Source organism: Protopterus annectens, chromosome 10.part0 (assembly GCF_019279795.1).
Source record: "Protopterus annectens isolate FY-2018-M chromosome 10.part0, PAN1.0, whole genome shotgun sequence".
NCBI classification, from domain to species: Eukaryota; Metazoa; Chordata; order Ceratodontiformes; family Protopteridae; genus Protopterus; species Protopterus annectens.
In genome coordinates this window covers 1,838,095,235-1,838,109,607 of record NC_056744.1, presented here as the reverse complement: position 1 = coordinate 1,838,109,607, position 14,373 = coordinate 1,838,095,235, and the positions used below count along the sequence as shown (strand labels likewise).

The window sequence follows — 14,373 nt, the reverse complement described above, 5'->3', positions numbered from 1 at the left end:
GTATATCAGAGTGTAGTTACAGGAGCTGTCCTTGTGACATCACTTTTACTGTATATCAGAGTGTAGTAACAGGAGCTGTCCTTGTCACATCACTTGTAATGTATATCAGACTATAGTTACAGAAGCTGTCCTTGTGACATCACTTATACTGTACATTGAAATGTAGTTACAGGTGCTGTCCTTGTCACATCACCTATACTGTATGTCGGAGTGTAGTTACAGGAGCTGTCCTTGTGACATCACTGATACTGTATATCAGAGTGTAGTTACAGGAGCTGTCCTTGTGACATCACTTATACTCTATATCAGAGTGTAGTTACAGGAGCTGTCCCTGTGACATCACTTACACTGTATATTGGAGTGTAGTTACAGGAGCTGGCCTTGTGTTTTCACTTTGATTGTATATCAGAGTGTAGTTACATGAGCTGTCCTTGTCACATCAGTTATACTGTATATCGGATTGCAGTTACAGGAGCTGTCCTTGTCACATCACTTATACTGTATATCAGAGTGTAGTTACATGAGCTGTCTTTGTGACATCACTTATACTGTATATTGTAGTGTAGTTACCGGAGTTCTCTGTGTGACATCACTTACACTATAGTGTATATCAAAGTGTAGTTACAGGAGCTTTCCTTGTCACATCACTCATACTATATATCAGAGTGTAGTTACAGGAGCTGTCCTTGCGACATTAATTACACTGTATACCAGAGTGTAGTTACAGGAGCTGTCCTTGTGATATCACTTAAACCATATATCAGACTGTATTAACAGGAGCTATCCTTGTGGCATCACTTATACTGTATATGAGACTATAGTTACAGTAGCTGTCCTTGTGACATCACTTACACTGTATATCAGAATGTAGTTACAGGCGCTGTCCTTGTTGTCATCACTTATACTGTAAATCAGAGTGTAGTAACAGGAGCTGTCATTATGACATCACTTATAGTGTATATCTGAGTGTAGATAAAGTTGCTGTCCTTGTGGCATCACTTCTACTGTATATCAGAGTGTAGTTACAGAAGCTGTCCTTGTGAAATCACTATAATGTATATCAGAGTGTAGTTACAGGAGTTGTCCTTGTGACATCACTTATACTGTATATCAGAGTGTAGTTACACGAGCTGTCTTTGTGACATCACTTAAACCGTATATCAGACTGTATTAACAGGAGCTATCCTTGTGGCATCACTTATACTGTATATTAGACTGTAGTTACAGTAGCTGTCCTTGTGACATCACTTATACTGCATATCAGACTGTAGTTACAAGCAGTGTCCTTTTGGCATCACTTATACTGTAAATTAGAGTGTAGTAACAGGAGCTGTCATTATGACATTACTTATAGTGTATATCTGAGTGTAGATAAAGGTGCTGTCCTTGTGGCATCACTTCTACTGGATATCAGAGTTTAGTTACAGGAGCTGTCCTTGTGAAATCACTTATACTGTATATCTAAGTGTAGTTACATGAGCTGTTGTTGTCACATCAGTTATACTGTATATCGGACTGCAGTTACAGGAGCTGTCCTTGTGACATCACTCATACTGTATATCAGAGTGTAGTTACATGAGCTGTCTTTGTGACATTACTTATACTGTATATCGGAGTGTAGTTACAGGAGTTCTCCTTGTGACATCACTTATAGTGTATATCGGAGTGTAGTTACAGGAGTTTTCTTTGTCACATCACTTATACTCTATATTGGAGCGTAGTTACTGGAGCTGTCCTTGTCACATCACTTACACTGTATAGCAGACTGTAGTTACAGGGGATGTCCTTGTGACATCACATATACTGTATATCACATTGTAGTAACAGGAGCTGTCCTTGTGACATCACTTATACTGTATATCAGAGTGTAGTTACATGAGCTGTCTTTGTGACATCACTTATACTGTATATCGGAGTGTAGTTACAGGAGTTCTCCTTGTGACATCACTTATAGTGTATATCAGAGTGTAGTTACAAGAGTTTTCTTTGTCACATCGCTTATACTCTATATTGGAGTGTAGTTACTGGAGCTGTCCTTGTCACATCACTTACACTGTATAGCAGACTGCAGTTACAGGGGATGTCCTTGTGACATCACATATACTGTATATCAGAGTGTAGTTGCACGATCCCTCCTTGTCACATCACTCGTACTATATATCAGAGTCTACTTACAGGAGCTGTCCTTGCGACATTACTTATACTGTATATCAGAGTGTAGTTACAGGAGCTGTCCTTGTGACATTACTTATACTGTATATCAGAGTGTAGTTACAGGATCTGTCCTTGTCACATCACTTATACTGCATATCAGAGTGTAGTTACAGGAGCTGTCCTTGTGACATCACTTTTACTGTATATCAGAGTGTAGTTACAGGAGCTGTCCTTGTGACATCACTTTTACTGTATATCAGAGTGTAGTAACAGGAGCTGTCCTTGTCACATCACTTGTAATGTATATCAGACTATAGTTACAGAAGCTGTCCTTGTGACATCACTTATACTGTACATCGAAATGTAGTTACAGGTGCTGTCCTTGTCACATCACCTATACTGTATGTCGGAGTGTAGTTACAGGAGCTGTCCTTGTGACATCACTGATACTGTATATCAGAGTGTAGTTACAGGAGCTGTCCTTGTGACATCATTTATACTCTATATCAGAGTGTAGTTACAGGAGCTGTCCCTGTGACATCACTTATACTGTATATTGGAGTGTAGTTACAGGAGCTGGCCTTGTGTTATCACTTTGATTGTATATCAGAGTGTAGTTATATGAGCTTTCCTTGTCACATCACTCATACTATATATCAGAGTGTAGTTACAGAAGCTGTCCTTGCGACATTAATTACACTGTATACCAGAGTGTAGTTACAGGAGCTGTCCTTGTGATATCACTTAAACCATATATCAGACTGTATTAACAGGAGCCATCCTTGTGGCATCACTTATACTGTATATGAGACTGTAGTTACAGTAGCTGTCCTTGTGACATCACTTACACTGTATATCAGAATGTTGTTACAGGAGCTGTCCTTGTGGCATCACTCATACTGTAAATCAGAGTGTAGTAACAGGAGCTGTCATTATGACATCACTTATAGTGTATATCTGAGTGTAGATAAAGGTGCTGTCCTTGTGGCATCACTTCTACTGTATATCAGAGTGTAGTTACAGGAGCTGTCCTTGTGAAATCACTATAATGTATATCAGAGTGTAGTTACAGGAGTTGTCCTTGTGACATCACTTATACCATATATCAGAGTGTAGTTACATGAGCTGTCTTTGTGACATCACTTATACTGTATATCGGAGTGTAGTTAGAGGAGTTTTCTTTGTCCCATCACTTATACTCTATATTGGAGTGTAGTTACCGGAGCTCTCCTTGTCACATCACTTACACTGTATAGCAGGCTGTAGTTACAGGGGATGTCCTTGTGACATCACTTATACTGTATATCAGAGTGTAGTTGCAGGATCTCTCCTTGTCACATCACTCATACTATATATATCAGAGTGTAGTTACAGGAGCTGTCCTTGCGACATTACTTACACTGTCTATCAGAGTGTAGATATAGGAGCTGTTCTCGTGACATCACTTTTACTGTTTATCGTAGTGTAGTTACAGGATCTGTCCTTGTCACACCACTTATACTGCATATCAGAGTGTAGTTACAGGAGCTGTCCTTGTGACATCACTTTTACTGTATATCAGAGTGTAGTTACAGGAGCTGTCCTTGTCACATCACTTGTAATGTATATCAGACTATAGTTACAGAAGCTGTCCCTGTGACATCACTTATACTGTACATCGAAGTGTAGTTACAGGTGCTGTCCTTGTGACATCACTTGCACTGTATATCAGAATGTAGTTACAGGAGCTGTCCTTGTGATATCATTTAAACCGTATATCAGACTGTATTAACAGGAGCTATCCTTGTGGCATCACTTATACTGTATATTAGACTGTAGTTACAGTAGCTGTCCTTGTGACATCACTTATACTGCATATCAGACTGTAGTTACAAGCAGTGTCCATGTGGCATCACTTATACTGTAAATCAGAGTGTAGTAACAGGAGCTGTCATTATGACATCACTTATAGTGTATATCTGAGTGTAGATAAAGGTGCTGTCCTTGTGAAATCACTTATAATGTATATCCAAGTGTAGTTACATGAGCTGTTGTTGTCACATCAGTTATACTGTGTATCGGACTGCAGTTACAAGAGCTATCCTTGTGACATCACTTATACTGTATATCAGAGTGTAGTTACATGAGCTGTCTTTGTGACATTACTTATACTGTATATCGGAGTGTAGTTACAGGAGTTCTCCTTGTGACATCACTTATAGTGTATATCAGAGTGTAGTTACAGGAGTTTTCTTTGTCACATCACTTATACTCTATATTGGAGCGTAGTTACTGGAGGTGTCCTTGTCACATCACTTACACTGTATAGCAGACTGTAGTTACAGGGGATGTCCTTGTGACATCACATATACTGTATATCAGAGTGTAGTTGCACAATCCCTCCTTGTCACATCACTCGTACTATATATCAGTCTAGTTACAGGAGCTGTCCTTGCGACATTACTTATACTGTATATCAGAGTGTAGTTACAGGATCTGTCCTTGTCACATCACTTATACTGCATATCAGAGTGTAGTTACAGGAGCTGTCCTTGTGACATCACTTTTACTGTATATCAGAGTGTAGTTACAGGAGCTGTCCTTGTGACATCACTTTTACTGTATATCAGTGTGTAGTAACAGGAGCTGTCCTTGTCACATCACTTGTAATGTATATCAGACTATAGTTACAGAAGCTGTCCTTGTGACATCACTTATACTGTACATCGAAATGTAGTTACAGGTGCTGTCCTTGTCACATCACCTATACTGTATGTCGGAGTGTAGTTACAGGAGCTGTCCTTGTGACATCACTGATACTGTATATCAGAGTGTAGTTGCAGGAGCTGTCCTTGTGACATCACTTATACGCTATATCAGAGTGTAGTTACAGGAGCTGTCCTTGCCACATCACTTACACTGCATAGCAGACTGTAGTTACAGGAACTGTCCTTGTGACATCACTTATACTGTATATCAGATTGTAGTTGTAGGGGCTGTCCTTGTGACATCATTTGTACTGTATATCAGAGTGTAATTGCAGGAGCTCTCCGTGTCACATCACTCATACTATATATCTGGGTGTGGTTACAGTAGTTGACCTTGTGACATTGCTTATACTGTATATCTGAGTGTTGATACATTAGCTGTCCTTGTGACATCACGTATACTGTATATCAGAGTATAGTTACAAGAGCTGTCCTTGTGACATCACTTTTACTGTTTAACGTAGTATAGTTACAGGATCTGTCCTTGTCACATCACTTATACTGCATATCAGAGTGTAGTTACAGGATCTGTCCTTGTCACATCACTTATACTGTATATCAGAGTGTAGTTACAGGAGCTGTCCTTGTGACATCACTTTTACTGTATATCAGAGTGTAGTAACAGGAGCTGTCCTTGTCACATCACTTGTAATGTATATCAGACTATAGTTATAGAAGCTCTCCTTGTGACATCACTTATACTGTACATCGAAGTGAAGTTACAGGTGCTGTCCTTGTCACATCACCTATACTGTATATTGGAGTGTAGTTACAGGAGCTGTCCTTGTGACATCACTTATACTCTATATCAGAGTTTAGTTACAGGAACAGTTATTGGGCATCACTTATACTGTATATCTGAGTTTAGTTACAGGTGCTGTCCTTGTGGCATCACTTATACTATATATCAGAATGTAGTTGCAGGAGCTGTCCTTGTGACATCACGTACTATATATCGGAGTGTAGTTACAGGATGCTGTCCTTGTGGCATCACGTGTACTGTATATTAGAGTGTAGTTACAAGAACTCTCCTTCTCGCATCACTTACATTATATTTCAAACTGTAGTTATAGGAGCTGTCCTTGTGACATCACTTTTACTGTGTATCAGAGTGTAGTTACAGGAACTGTCCTTGTGGCATTACTTATACTGTATATTGGAGTGTAGTTGCAGGAGCTGTCCTTGTGACATCACTTGCACTGTATATCAGAGAGTAGTTATAGGAGCTGTCCTTGTGACATCACTTACACTGTATAGCAGATTGTAGTTACAGGAGCTGCCCTTGCGGCATCACTTATACTATATATCAGATTGTAGTTGTAGGAGCTGTACTTGTGACATAATTTATACTGTATATCAGAGTGTAGTTGCAGGAGCTCTCCTTGTCACATCACTCATACAGTATATCAGGGTGTGGTTACAGGAGCTGTCCTTGCGACATTACTTATACTGTATATCAGAGTGTAGTTACAGCAGCTGTCCTTGTGACATCAGTTATAGTGTATATCAGACTTTATTTACAGGAGCTATCATTGTGGCATCATTTATACTGTATATCAGACTGTAGTTACCAGAGCTGTCATTGTGGCATCACTTATACTTCATATCAGACTGTAGTTACCGCAGCTGTCCTTGTGACTTCATTTATACTATATATCAGATTGTAGTTACAGGAGCTGTCCTTGTGGCATCACTTATACTTTATATTGGAGTGTACTAACAGGAGCTGTCCTTGTGACATCACCTATACTGTATATCTGATTGTAGATACTGGAGTTGTCCTTCTCACATCACTTTCACTGTATATCAGATTTAATTGCAGGAGCTGTCCTTATTACATCACTTATACTATATATCAGGGTGTATTTGAAGGAATTGTCCTTGTGGCATCACTTATACTGTGTATCGGAGTATTGTTGCAGCTGCTTTCCTTGTGACATCAGTTATACTGTATATCACAGTGTAGTTACAGGAGCTGTCCTTGTGGCATCTCTTATACTGTATATCAGAGTGTAGTTACAGTAACTGTTCTTGTGGCATCACTTATACTGTATATCAGAGTGTAGTTACAGGAACTGTCCTTTTGACATCACTTATACTGTACATCGGAGTGTACGTTTCAGATGCTGTCCTTGTCACATCACTTATTTATTTATTTATTTTTTCATTTATTTAACATTTGTTGACCGGGAAAGTTCGACTAGGATCCACAGAGCCTGTTTTCAGTGGTGGCCCGGGGAGAAATGCTCCAGATGCATGTTTTGGAATGTGGGAGGAAACCAGAGTACCCGGAGGAAACCCACGTGAACACTTATACTGTATATCAGACTGCAGTTACAGGAGCTGCCTTTACTGACATCACTTATAGTGTATATCGGATTGTAGTAACAGGAGCTGTCCTTGTGACATCACTTATGCTGTATATTTGAGTGTAGTTACAGGAGCTCACCTTGTGACATCACTTATCAGAGTGTAGTTACAGGAGCTGTTCTTGTGACATCACTTAAACTGTATAGCAGAGTTTAGTTTCAGGAGCTGCCCTTGTGACATCACTTATACTGTATATCAGAGTGTAGTTACAGGAGCTGTTCTTGTGACATCAGTTATACTGTCTATCAGTGTAGTGTCAGGAGCTGTCCTTGTGACATCACGTATCCCATGTATCACAGTGTAGTTACAGGAGCTGTCCTTTTGACATCACTTATACTTTGCATCAGACTGTAGTTACAGGTGCTGTGCTTGTGACATTATTTATACTATATATCAGACTGTATTTGCAGGAGCTGTCCTTATGACATCACTTATACTGTATATCAAAAAAACATAAACTTCACCACATGAAGGGTAAAGTAAACCAGTAAACACCAACCAGAAAGAAAAACAGTGTTCCAGTTCAGTTACCAGTGTGGTGTACTCTTTATTATTTTGTTCTGGTTGGTCTATACTGTATACAAGACTGTAGTTACAGGAGCTGTCCTTGTAACATGACTTGTACTGTATATCAGACTGTAGTTAAAGGAGCCATCCTTGTGACATCACTTATATTGTATATCAGAGTGTAGTTACAGGAGATGTCCTTGCAACATCACTTACACTGCATACCAGAGTGTAGTTACAGGAGCTGTCCTTGTGACATCACTTGCACTGTATATCAGAGTGTAGTTACAGGTGCTGTCCTTGTGACATCACTTAAACCGTATATCAGACAGTATTAACAGGACCTATCCTTGTGGCATCACTTATACTGTATATCAGACTGTAGTTACAGTAGCTGTCCTTGTGACATCACTTATACTGCATATCAGACTGTAGTTACAAGTGGTGTCCTTGTGGCATCACTTATACTGTAAATCAGAGTGTAGTAACAGGAGCTGTCATTATGACATCACTTATAGTGTATATCTGAGTGTAGATAAAGGTGCTGTCCTTGTGGCATCACTTCTACTGTATATCAGAGTTTAGTTACAGGAGTTGTCCTTGTGAAATCACTTATAATTTATATCCGAGTGTAGTTAGATGAGCTGTTGTTGTCACATCAGTTATACTGTATATCGGACTGCAGTTACAGGAGCTGTCCTTGTGACATCACATACTGTATATCAGAGTGTAGTTACATGGGCTGTCTTTGTGACATTACTTATACTGTATATCAGAGTGTAGTTACATGAGCTGTCTTTGTGACATTACTTATACTGTATATCAGAGTGTAGTTACATGAGCTGTCTTTTTGACATTACTTATACTGTATATCAGAGTGTAGTTACAGGAGTTCCCCTTGTGACATCACTTATAGTGTATATCAGAGTCTAGTTACAGGAGTTTTCTTTGTCACATCACTTATACTCTATATTGGAGCATAGTTACCGGAGCTGTCCTTGTCACATCACTTACACTGTATAGCAGACTGTAGTTACAGGGGATGTCCTTGTGACATCACTTATACTGTACATCAGAGTGTAGTTGCAGGATCTCTCCTTGTCACATCACTCATACTATATATCAGAGTCTAGTTACAGGAGCTGTCCTTGCGACATTACTTATACTGTATATCAGAGTGTAGTTACAGGAGCTGTCCTTGTGACATTACTTATACTGTATATCAGAGTGTAGTTACAGGATCTGTCCTTGTCACATCACTTATACTGCATATCAGAGTGTAGTTACAGGAGCTGTCCTTGTGACATCACTTTTACTGTATATCAGAGTGTAGTTACAGGAGCTGTCCTTGTGACATCACTTTTACTGTATATCAGAGTGTAGTAACAGGAGCTGTCCTTGTCACATCACTTGTAATGTATATCAGACTATAGTTACAGAAGCTGTCCTTGTGACATCACTTATACTGTACATCGAAATGTAGTTACAGGTGCTGTCCTTGTCACATCACCTATACTGTATGTCGGAGTGTAGTTACAGGAGCTGTCCTTGTGACATCACTGATACTGTATATCAGAGTGTAGTTACAGGAGCTGTCCTTGTGACATCACTTATACTCTATATCAGAGTGTAGTTACAGGAGCTGTCCCTGTGACATCACTTACACTGTATATTGGAGTGTAGTTACAGGAGCTGGCCTTGTGTTATCACTTTGATTGTATATCAGAGTGTAGTTACATGAGCTGTCCTTGTCACATCAGTTATACTGTATATCGGATTGCAGTTACAGGAGCTGTCCTTGTGACATCACTTATACTGTATATCAGAGTGTAGTTACATGAGCTGTCTTTGTGACATCACTTATACTGTATATCGGAGTGTAGTTACCGGAGTTCTCTGTGTGACATCACTTACACTATAGTGTATATCAAAGTGTAGTTACAGGAGCTTTCCTTGTCACATCACTCATAATATATATCAGAGTGTAGTTACAGGAGCTGTCCTTGCGACATTAATTACACTGTATACCAGAGTGTAGTTACAGGAGCTGTCCTTGTGATATCACTTAAACCATATATCAGACTGTATTAACAGGAGCTATCCTTGTGGCATCACTTATACTGTATATGAGACTGTAGTTATAGTAGCTGTCCTTGTGACATCACTTACACTGTATTTCAGAATGTAGTTACAGGAGCTGTCCTTGTGGCATCACTTATACTGTAAATCAGAGTGTAGTAACAGGAGCTGTCATTATGACATCACTTATAGTGTATATCTGAGTGTAGATAAAGGTGCTGTCCTTGTGGCATCATTTCTACTGTATATCAGAGTGTAGTTACAGGAGCTGTCCTTGTGAAATCACTATGATGTATATCAGAGTGTAGTTACAGGAGTTGTCCTTGTGACATCACTTATACTGTATATCAGAGTGTAGTTACATGAGCTGTCTTTGTGACATCACTTATACTGTATATCGGAGTGTAGTTACAGGAGTTCTCCTTGTGACATCACTTATAGTGTATATCAGAGTGTAGTTACAGGAGTTTTCTTTGTCACATCACTTATACTCTATATTGGAGTGTAGTTACCGGAGCTGTCCTTGTCACATCACTTACACTGTATAGCAGACTGTAGTTACAGGGGATGTCCTTGTGACATCACTTATACTGTATATCAGAGTGTAGTTGCAGGATCTCTCCTTGTCACATCACTCATACTATATATATCAGAGTGTAGTTACAGGAGCTGTCCTTGCGACATTACTTACACTGTCTATCAGAGTGTAGATATAGGAGCTGTTCTTGTGACATCACTTTTACTGTTTATCATAGTGTAGTTACAGGATCTGTCCTTGTCACATCACTTATACTGCATATCAGAGTGTAGTTACAGGAGCTGTCCTTGTGACATCACTTTTACTGTATATCAGAGTGTAGTTACAGGAGTTGTCCTTGTCACATCACTTGTAATGTATATCAGACTATAGTTACAGAAGCTGTCCTTGTGACATCACTTATACTGTAAATTGAAGTGTAGTTACAGGTGCTGTCCTTGTTACATCACTTGCACTGTATATCAGAATGTAGTTACAGGAGCTGTCCTTGTGATATCACTTAAACCGTATATCAGACTGTATTAACAGGTGCTATCCTTGTGGCATCACTTATACTGTATATTAGACTGTAGTTACAGTAGCTGTCCTTGTGACATCACTTATACTGCATATCAGACTGTAGTTACAAGCAGTGTCCTTGTGGCATCACTTATACTGTAAATCAGAGTGTAGTAACAGGAGCTGTCATTATGACATCACTTATAGTGTATATCTGAGTGTAGATAAAGGTGCTGTCCTTGTGGCATCACTTCTACTGTACATCAGAGTTTAGATACAGGAGCTGTCCTTGTGAAATCACTTATAATGTATATCCAAGTGTAGTTACATGAGCTGTTGTTGTCACATCAGTTATACTGTATATCGGACTGCAGTTACAGGAGCTGTCCTTGTGACATCACTTATACTGTATATCAGAGTGTAGTTACATGAGCTGTCTTTGTGACATTACTTATACTGTATATCGGAGTGTAGTTACAGACGTTTTCCTTGTGACATCACTTATAGTGTATATCAGAGTGTAGTTACAGGAGTTTTCTTTGTCACATCACTTATACTCTATATTGGAGTGTAGTTACCGGAGCTGTCCTTGTCACATCACTTACACTGTATAGCAGACTGTAGTTACAGGAGATGTCCTTGTGACATCACTTATACTGTATATCAGAGTGTAGTTGCAGGATCTCTCCTTGTCACATCACTCATACTATATATCAGAGTGTAGTTACAGTAGCTGTCCTTGCAACATTACTTACACTGTCTATCAGAGTGTAGATATAGGAGCTGTTCTTGTGACATCACTTTTACTGTTTATCGTAGTGTAGTTACAGGATCTGTCCTTGTCACATCACTAATACTGCATATCAGAGTGTAGTTACAGGAGCTGTCCTTGTGACATCACTTTTACTGTATATCAGAGTGTAGTTACAGGAGCTGTCCTTGTCACATCACTTGTAATGTATATCAGACTATAGTTACAGAAGCTGTCCTTGTGACATCACTTATACTGTACATCGAAGTGTAGTTACAGGTGCTGTCCTTGTGACATCACTTGCACTGTATATCAGAATGTAGTTACAGGAGCTGTCCTTGTGATATCACTTAAACCGTATATCAGACTGTATTAACAGGAGCTATCCTGATGGCATCACTTATACTGTATATTAGACTGTAGTTACAGTAGCTGTCCTTGTGACATCACTTATACTGCATATCAGACTGTAGTTACAAGCAGTGTCCTTGTGGCATCACTTATAGTGTAAATCAGAGTGTAGTAACAGGAGCTGTCATTATGACATCACATAGTGTATATCTGAGTGTAGATAAAGGTGCTGTCCTTGTGGCATCACTTCTACTGTATATCAGAGTTTAGTTACAGGAGCTGTCCTTGTGAAATCACTTATAATGTATATCCAAGTGTAGTTACATGAGCTGTTGTTGTCACATCAGTTATACTGTATATCGGACTGCAGTTACAGGAGCTGTCCTTGTGACATCACTTATACTGTGTATCGGAGTCTAGTTACAGGACCAGTCCTTGTGACATCACTTACACTGTATATTAGACTGTAGTTACTGGAGCTGTCCTTGTGACATCACTTACACTGTATATCAGACTGTAGTTACAGGAGCTGTCCTTGTGCATCACTTATACTCTATATCAGAGTTTTGTTACAGGAGCTGTCCTTGTGACATCACTTATACTGTATATCAGAGTGTATTTACAGGAACTTTTCTTGTGACATCACTTATACTGTATATCTGAGTGTAGTTACAGGATGAAGCGATGTGTCAGAGATAAGGGCTCAGATGGCAGTGGTGCTCATTCAAATGTGATGATTTCAAAAGAAAAACTTGCTAATTCAGAAAATGTGCTAAGAAAAGCAGACAACAAACCAAGCTAGATTATGTGGACTTCTAGAATATGCACCTCTTATTGTATTACTGGAAGTTGACAAAGAGCACATACTTTAATGTAGATGTGACATCCATATGTACATGCTGGATAGGGCAGTAACCCAGTTTACACCCCTCACATTAAGATCAGCATACCAACTTGTGCAGGTGCACTAACTCAGTGGGTGTAAGGTAACATGTCCGCTCCACTCAGTGTAGCTAACTAAGCATAAGAAGGGTAAAGATTCTTCCAGCAGGGGTCATGTCATACAGTTAATGAAGAATACTGATTGTGTGGAATTCAGAGTTACTGTAGTACCTGCCTTTGTTAGCAGAGGTCAGTGTAAGTAATGTAGGAACTCTGTGGGGAAGTTCACAGTTACTGCAGGCCCAGCTTCAGCCAGCAGTGGTTACTGTAGGTAATGTAGAAACGTATTTTGGGGAGCTCACAGTTACTGCAGTCCTACAATGTCCCACCACACGTTTTAACCTCTTAGCAGAAGAAATGTGGACAAAGCTTACAATAATGGGGGGACAAAAGCACCAAAATAGGGACAGATTTTAAATAATGCTCTTTTAAACTTAGAAAGTTGCTGCAATAACAGGAGGTGTGTTAGCAAACATTTTCTGAAGGCTATGCAGTCTGAATCTCAAATGTTTGTCATTATTTAGTGACTTCAATCTTCAGTGATTTGACAGAAGACCCATATTTTAAGAGGAATGGACTAAAAATATGAGGCAAAAATCTGGAGAGTTGAGAGGTATGTGTCCCAGCAGGGCGTCACAGTCGATAATAATGTAGGAGTATTGATTATGAGATGGTCACAATTACAGCATTTCCAGATGCCACTAGCAAAAATCAATGAAAGCAATAGTGTAGGAATACTAACTGTGAGAGGGAATTTGTAGCTACTACTGTTAATGCAGTCTCAATCTCTGCTGCCAGAGAGGTTTAATGTTAATAATGTAAGATCACTGAATAGAGGAAGCTTACAGCTACTGCAGTCCCACTTTCTCCCACCAGGTGTCACTACAGGTAGCAGTGTAACAACATTGTATAAGGAAAGTTCACAACTATTGCAGTCTCAGCCTTTTGCAGCAAGGGGTCAATCAGTCTATGTAGATGTGCATCTAGATAAATTATAAGATAGGTCATAGCTACTGCTGTCTCACCCTATCCCAGCAGGGGCCACTATAGGTAATGGTGTAGGAGCACTGAGTAGGTGAGGAGCTCACAGCTATTGCAGTTCAACCTCCTCCCAGCAGGGATCACTACAGATAATGGTACAGGCGTGCTGGCAGTGGGAGGGGAACTCACTCAAAGCAATATCATTCTACCATAACAGGACTCGCTGTACATAATGGTGCAGGAACACTGCTTGTGATCATAGCTGCTGCAGTCTCAGCATCTCTCAGCTGGGATCACTGTAAATAATGGCTTAGGACTACCGATCATAGGGGAACTTAACCTTTGAGAGTGCTTATATTTATTTGGTGACACTGTGTGGGCCTAGCCATCTTGGTCAACTACTACCATTCGTATTAGTATTAATATTACATGGTATAACTGGACACCTTTTGTTA

The 14,373-nt window shown here is 39.6% G+C and overlaps 1 protein-coding gene across 1 annotated transcript in view; it reads left to right on the top strand.

Moving 5' to 3' along the window:
• Positions 1 to 14,373, top strand: part of LOC122814091 (sulfotransferase 1C1-like) — a 464,542-nt gene that overhangs the window by 119,653 nt on the left and 330,516 nt on the right. The window lies entirely within an intron of this gene.